Source organism: Molossus molossus, unplaced genomic scaffold (assembly GCF_014108415.1).
Source record: "Molossus molossus isolate mMolMol1 unplaced genomic scaffold, mMolMol1.p scaffold_m16_p_5, whole genome shotgun sequence".
NCBI classification, from domain to species: Eukaryota; Metazoa; Chordata; class Mammalia; order Chiroptera; family Molossidae; genus Molossus; species Molossus molossus.
Window position 1 is genome coordinate 100,161,730 of NW_023425388.1, and position 8,120 is coordinate 100,169,849.

Below are 8,120 nucleotides of genomic sequence, written 5' to 3' on the forward strand. Positions count from 1 at the left end.
GGCCCTGGTTGGTCGTGTGGGTGGCAGCCACTCGATGTGTCCCTTCACGTCGATGTTTCTCTCTCTCTCTCCATTCCTCTCTCTCCCTCCCACTCTATCTGTACAAAAAGTGGAAAAATATCCTCGGGTGAGGATAAAAAATAAAAATAAAATAATAAAATCTGGAGGCGGGTGTCAGAAAGAACAGGCTGGAAACTCACAGGCACAACTGAAACTGCTGTTCATGAGAATTTGTCTTCTTCAGGGGAACCTCAGTTTTGCTCTTAAAACCTTTCACCTGATGATCAGGCCCACTCAGGCTATGTATTATTTAAAGCCAATGAATTATGGGCTTGAATCCCATGTACAAAAATACTTTCATAGTAATATATTGATTAATATTTAATTAAATAACTACAGACTGTACTTTAGTCTAGTCAAGGTGACATAAAATTAACCATCAGAATCCTCTACCAAAAAGAGGATTTTACTGCTTTTGTTTTCTGCATTAGTAACGAACAATAAAGCTAGCTGCCAAGAGAGAAGACTTGGTCACACCCTGTGATGGTTCATTTTGTATCAACCATACACAGATATTTAGCTAAACATTATTTCTGGGTTTGTCTGTGAGGGGGTTTCTGTAAGAAATTAGCATTTGAATTGGTTGACTGAGTAAAGCAAGTGGCCCTGATAAACAGGGGCTGAATAGAAAAGCCAGAAGAAAGTTAAATCACTCTCTGCTGAACTGACTGAGTTGAAACATTAGTCTTCTATATTTAGTGCTTCTGGTTCTTAGACCTTCAGATTCCTACCCCTCAGCTCTCCAGCTCCTAGGACCCGGAACTTCACAATTATCCCACCAACTTTCCTGGCTCTCCAGTTTAGAGATGACAGATTATGGGGCTTCTCAGCCTCGTAATCATTTGGGCCAATACTTTATATCAAATCTCTTTTTGGGTAGATGATAGATAGATAAATAGATGATGACAAATAGATCGATGATGATAGATAGATAGATAGGTAGATAGATAGATAGATAGATAGATAGATAGATAGATAGATAGATAGATAGATTGATTCTGTTCCTCCAGAGAACCCTGACTACTATACATCCACATAGTATGAGTACATTAGGTCCTTATCCAGAAATAAGAAATGGACAAGAAGAAAAAGAAGTAGGGATGTAGCCACAAAGAAGAAGAAGAAGAAGAAGAAGAAGAAGAAGAAGAAGAAGGAGGAGGAGGAGGAGGAGGAGGAGGAGGAGGAGGAGGAGGAGGAGGAGGAGGAGAGAGTCAAAGCTTAAAAGTGGATTTACCTCTATATTTGACAGAGGACAAAAATAGTATTGTAATATATTGGTGTTTTTCCCCCCCCTATAGTTTCTATTTCCTTTAATTCCTTTTTATTTCATGGTCCTTCCCTCCTTCAAATTAAACCCAGAGATATCCATTGCCTTGGATTGGGGAAATGTTGTAAAATCCCAGGCATGTAAATATCAGAAGATAAGGCATAAACAAGAAATTTGGAAGAAAACCTGCCTTTCCAGGACAGTTTCCTTCCATCCAGTTTCAAAATTTCAAGATAATTACAATTTTCTTTAAGGATACTAAAGAAAAGGGCAAAAGAGGGAGACAGAAAGAAGTGAAAAAGTCAGGACTAGGGTAGGACCATGGCTAACAACCCATGCTACTGAGTTCTAAGTCAAGAAGGGAAAAGGTGACAAATAGTTCAGAGGATCTAAAAGAAAAAGAACCTGTATCTCCTACTTCTTCAGCTCTGTGCACAGATCTGTAAAAGAAAAAAAAAATAGAATTTTTCTGCATCTGACATGGGAAGCATCAGAAGAAACACCTAAGTGCTAGGAATGAGACCACCCATAGCATTCTTTACAGAAGCACAGCATTCTTGATGAAGGGCAGATTTTATTTGGTTAGCTAAATTTAAAATGTTCATGTGAATTGGGTTTGTTTTGTGGACTGCTTTGGCATTTGTTGCCCTGGAACTAATTTAACCTTAAAATTTCTGAGATCTGTGTCTGTTACCAACAGTTTCCATAGAACATTTATGAATGATGTCTTTACTACCTTCTGTAACTTATGAATATGTTCACCATAAACTTTCCTAACCATTTCAAAGACTGGTCCTGGGGCTTCTAATTAGATGTCTTAATCACTCCATTCTCTATTTCCATGGTTGAAACATGACAAAATTACTATAATACGGAATTCTAATAAGGTAAATTCATGTCACATTTTTATTTCAGAGAAGCAGCATCTGTAAGAACAGTCAGATTGCATGTACTGTCAGTTAGATGCAGGTCTCAAAGTCACAAAGGCCTGACCGCCCATAGGCCTTGGAGTTTGAACTGTACTTTGATGACATGTTGCTGCCATACCTTATCTGTTCATATTCTATCTGATGCAGTGACTTATCTTACCAAGAACTGTTATATCCCGGTCCAAGTTTGCATCACTAGGAACTCACATCACTAGGAACCAACCCTACTGAAACTTTCAGTCCCTCCCTATTAATGCTGATTTGGGGTGCCTATAGGGTTGCAGCTGGTGTGTAGCCTCAATCAAGCATATTGTTAGTCCATAGCCCTGAGTGCAGAAATAATTGACAACCTGCTCCATCTCCTTCTGTATTAGCCTGCAGGGCATCATCATCCATGTTAAACAACTGCTAGGTGACTGCTTCAAATATTGCAGGCTTCCACCGAATCCTGCTCAAGGGCAAGAACTTTCTGAATGAGGAAAAGCAAGTCTTTATACTAGTGTTCAAGTTTCTGGTTGTATCACTGATCAAGACTAAGAAAAATGGGATATTCTAAAACCAGGAGGCAAAGCCATCTAAATCCACTGGACTTAGACAAGCAATAAAGTGGTGTTGTGCACATTATATTGTCACACATGTTGAAAAGCCTTTCATCTATGTAGCAGTAGGTATGTGTTTTTCTTTTGAATTGATTCGTATATAAAAAGACCCAGGTGATGGAAAATTGAGCTTTCCAATGTAAACAACTTAATTTAAATATTTTCCTTTTCAAGTTTTCTCAAAATTGTAGAACTATTTTGCCACGGGTATAACATTTTTATATCCATTATTGTTCACTGTTTTATGTATCTACGAGTACATAAAATATTGCAATACCTAGCTGATAAAAAGATTTATCAGTGAAGATAAACCTTCCCAGAGCCTCTAGTGAACCCCTTTTATATTTCACAGGCCAAGACTAAAGACATAAGCCCTCCCAAAACCAGGGCCAAACTTCATTTGTATTCAATTCGAGAAGCCTCTACCTCACAAATACCTTAAATGAGATTTTGATAGCAATTGAAAGTGAGAGTGGCTTTTATAGGCAGTAAACTGTATCTATGCAATGAGTTTCCTATATATGTCTATGAGGAAATGACACTTCTTTGGCATCATCTACAGTGCAGGCAGTGATCTTCCATGAAAGCCTATGCTTGTCATGTCTATGAGTGGTGCTTCTTGATTTTACTCAGCTAGAAGTTGCCAACTTTCCTGTATAGAATGCTCTTATTTGTCAGACTTTCCTAACCTCCTTATATAATTTCTGAGAGAGCTTTTATTATTGTTTTCCCCATGCCAGGAGAAAGCGAGAAACCAGAGGTAACCCACCAGCACAATACCCACAGCACTCCAGACTGGCAAACCTTTGGCCTTTATGTCCTTAAAAATTTTATTGCTACTGCTCCCCCTACACCTCCAACTATGTATAAAATTTGTATCCAAGTTCCCTGGTTTGTGTAGAATCTGTGAGAAAGTCTTTAATATGCAGTTATTACCACTGGCCAAAGACCAATGTAATCTCACAAATTATAAAGTTGTATGATGTCAAAGGAATGCCTATCCTCACATCTGTGTTAGTTCCAGTGAGACAATCAAGGTGAATTTGGAAGCTAAAAAAAGATCTGGGATACACTGGAAGAATAATTTAGTCAGTAAATTCAAAGTACAGCTTTAGTCACTGTACCTAAATCTCATCTCTGAGTCCTACGTTCACTAGGACTATCGAAGGTGGTTGAAAATCTAAGGTTTTCATAACTGGCTTAAATGCTCAATTAGCATTTTCCAATCCTCTGTTATTTTAGGTTTCCTGGAAAACAGTTGTTATTTTTTTTCCTAGATATGTTCTATGTTAAAAGATCTGATACCTCTACCCTTCTTTCTTAACTGGAATTGGAATTATAGAAAAAGTTGGAGGGTACTGTTTACTCATTTTCCAATTTTTCATCCAAAAAGCTTGCCCTGACCATCAGCTATGTGCAGACACCTTGCCCAGCCTCCATACAAATAGGGTATCTCTTCTCACAGGGTAGGTAATCACATCTGGTCTGAAGGTCTGAAGAAAATAAAAAGAGTCAGTAAAAAAAAAAAAAAAGTCTAAAGTATTATCAAAGTGTATACTCAATGGAGAAAGTCTGAGGATATTAAGAAATGCATGTAAGGATTGAATGTCTAGGAAACATCAAGGTTCTTAGGTGAAGGGCCATTTATGCATAGAAGACAAAGTATTTTCATGTGGCACATGAGTTGAAGGGAAAATTGAATCCAGAATTTGTTTTAAAAGTGCCACTTAAACTATTGGAGGGCAAAGTGATAATGAGATGATTAAACTAAAAAGAAAAAATTTAAAGATTAACATCTACATGTTAGGAGTTAATGGAATAGATTAACTCATTTCAAAATAATTGATGGATAAGAGTAAGAGAAGAAAAATGTAGGTATGAGTATTTTAACAGGAATACTAAAATGAATTTTAACCAAGTCAATTGAATTTTACACTTTTGGAAACATGTTTAAATTGGCCAACACTAACTTAAAAAAATGCTGAACACCCCATTATCTATTTCTCAGAAAATTGATTGTATGAAGGGGGAGAGGATCTTTACCACCAAAGGATTAAACTCTTTAAATATATCTTAGTTTCTCTCTTTTCTCCCTTCCCTTATTTCTGATCCTAAGAACCATGGACTTATTCACATAAAACTTGAAGCAGTACAAAGGTTTTAAGAAAGTGGACATTAGACAGTAGTTAATGAAGCCAAATTTCTACACTGGAGATATCCTCAGATTTTTCTTTGCCAAGCCCCAAGCATCTGCATCTTTGCCTTACTTAGGCATTTGAAGAGGCTTATTATGCAGGCTCTGTTGAGGAGGAGGCTGACAGAATGCTAAATATGCAGAGAGAGCACAATTTATTTTTTCTTTTCTATTCCTACTTGGCTTGCCTAATCCCTATTTCTCCTCCCTGCCACCATGCGCAGCAGAGAAGACTGATAATTAATGTCTGCAACCCTCAGGATTGATGCTGCCCCAGATACCCCTAATACTCCTGCATTTTACAGAGCTTAGCCACCTGGGTGGCCCAAGGAGGAAATGCAGACAGAAGGGCTGTTTTCAAACCCTCTAGGAAGCATCTAGCCTCAAGACCTGGCTGACATTTGAACAGTAGCCACTGATTCTGTTCCAAGGCAACAACAGCCATCCCGAATGGATCGCAGGTGTTTCTACTGGGGTGAAATAGAGGGAACAAAATGGTGGAACATGTTGCATGCCGTTGATGAAATATCGTTGCTAAATTGACATCTTGCATGGTAAGTACATAATGTCCAATGTCAAAGAGTCTGGATAATAACTCTAACTGATTATGCCTTATCTTTAAACAACTTAGGTAGGAAACTAGACATGAGGGGCTGGGGTGGGGCCTGCCTTGGGGTCCTGACAGGGGCTGGACCAACATGGCCTTCTGACCGTGGGGGGCCCAGCAGCCAACAGTTTCTGAAGCAGACCACCAGTGGGCAGGTTCAGAACTCTTGGTGCAAGCACAGAGTAAAACAACATGACCTCAATGAGACCTCACTAGGGCCCTGGACTATACTAGATATAATAAAATTTACATGTGGTTTTTACACCTCCCCACCCATAGGTTTTTCTTTATGCATTATGGGTAAGAACATGTGCAGAAGAAATAAAGTTATATAACTCTTTTCTGTCAATCATCCTTGGATGCAAATAAAGTTTCCACCCAGAAAATCTCTCACTTAAACCATATAACCCAGGGAATTTAGGGATATTTGTCTCTTGACTGGCCTGTTCCTCACTTTGGAGTGTATTTTCAATAAATCCCACTTTACTTTACTTTCATTTTCATCGGCCTTAAATTATTTTCTGTGATAACAAGAACAACGGAGGTCCCAGCCAGTAACCCCAATGGGTAACATCTTCATAAATCAATAACTATATTTAGGCTAAATTATGTCATAGGAGAAATTATTTGAGTCCCAAGAGGGAAGTATAAAAACAAAAAGATTCAGATTCAATCTATCCAAAACATTTTAAAGTAATTTAACCAGTTGCTACATAGTATATGTAGAGTTTTAAACATTCCTTAAATCAGCATTGTTTATATGGCTTATGAAAGAACCTGCATATATATATGCAGCTGTCTTGAAAAAGGTAGTTGCTAGAAGGCAAAAAACAAATTTGCAATGCCATCCAAAATTCAAAGAATTTTGCATCAATAATAAAGTACTGCACATGAATTTGCTGACTTATTAGTTGGTCTAACTATAAGAAAATCTATTTCATTAGGATGCTAAAATTATTAAGATGTTAAAACCTAAATTAATTGTTTATGTGATCATTTTATAGTTTTAACTTAAATACAAAAATAAATAAGAATAGGTAAAGGGAAAATTAAGTTTATGAAAACATCATTTACCATAAAACATGTGCAATTAATAGAACTAACCAGAAAAAATTGCAAATTAGGTATTTTTAAAATAATTTTATATATATTTTAAATCAAATTATTTAAATGTGCAGCTACTAAACATTTTTTTTACAGAACAGACCTTTATTTATTTATTTATTTATTTATTTATGTTTTAATTAATTTATTTATTTATTTTTGTTACAGATGTTTCTTCCTTTTCCCACACTGATCCCCCCTCCCCCCCTCCCCACCCTGTCCCCAGCTTTGTTGTCCATGTCCATTGTTCATGCACACATGCATATAAGTTCTGTGGTTTATCTCTCCTCCATCACCCCCTCTTCTGGGGATTGTCACTCCTTACCCCACTTCCACATCTCTGGGACTACCCCATTCCTCAAACTGTTATGTTCACTATATTCCAAAAATAAGTGAGATCATATCATACTGTCTTTCTCTGTTTGGCTTGTTTCACTTCGGATAATACTTTCCAGGTCCCTCCATGTTGTCTCAAAGGATAAGAGATCTCTGTTTCTCAGAGCTGCATAGTACTCCATTGTGTATATGTACCACTGCTTTTTTATCCATTCGTCTACTGATGAACATTTGGGCTGTTTCCAGATCTTAGCTATTGTAAATAGTGCTGCTACGAACATGGGGGTACATATATTCTTTCTGATTGGTGTTTCAGTCTTAGGGTATATTGCTAGAAGTAGGATCACTGGGTTAAATGGAAGTTCAATTTTGAATTTTTTGAGGTAACACCATAGCGTTTTCCATAGTGGCTGCACCAGTCTGCATTCCCACCAGCAGTGCGTTAATGTGCCCTTTTCTCCAACCCTCGCCAATATTTGTTGTTTGATGATTTGTTAATGGCGGCCATTCTGATAGGTGTGAGGTGATACCTCACTGTTGTTTTAATTTGCATCTCTCTGATGATTAGTGATGTTGATCATTTCTTCATATGTCTCTTACCCATTTGTATGTCGTTTCTGGAGAGGTGTCTATTTAGTTCCGCTGTCCTTTTTTTAATTGGGTTCTTTGTTTTCCTTTTGTTGAGTTGTATGAGCAATATATATATATATATATATATATATATATATATATATATATATATATATATATATGAAATTAACCCCTTATCTGATATATCATTGGCAATGATGTTCTCCCATACAGTGGGTTGCCTTTCCATTTTGATGATTGTTTCTTTCGCTGTGCAGAAGCTTTTGAGTTTGATGTAGTCCCATGTGTTCATTTTCTCCTTTTTTTCTGTTGCACTAGGTTATGTATCAGTAAAAATTCTGCTACGTATGATGTCTGCAAATTTGTTGCCTACAGTTTTCTAGGATGCTTATGGAATCATGAGTCATATTTAAATCTTTTATCCATTTGAATT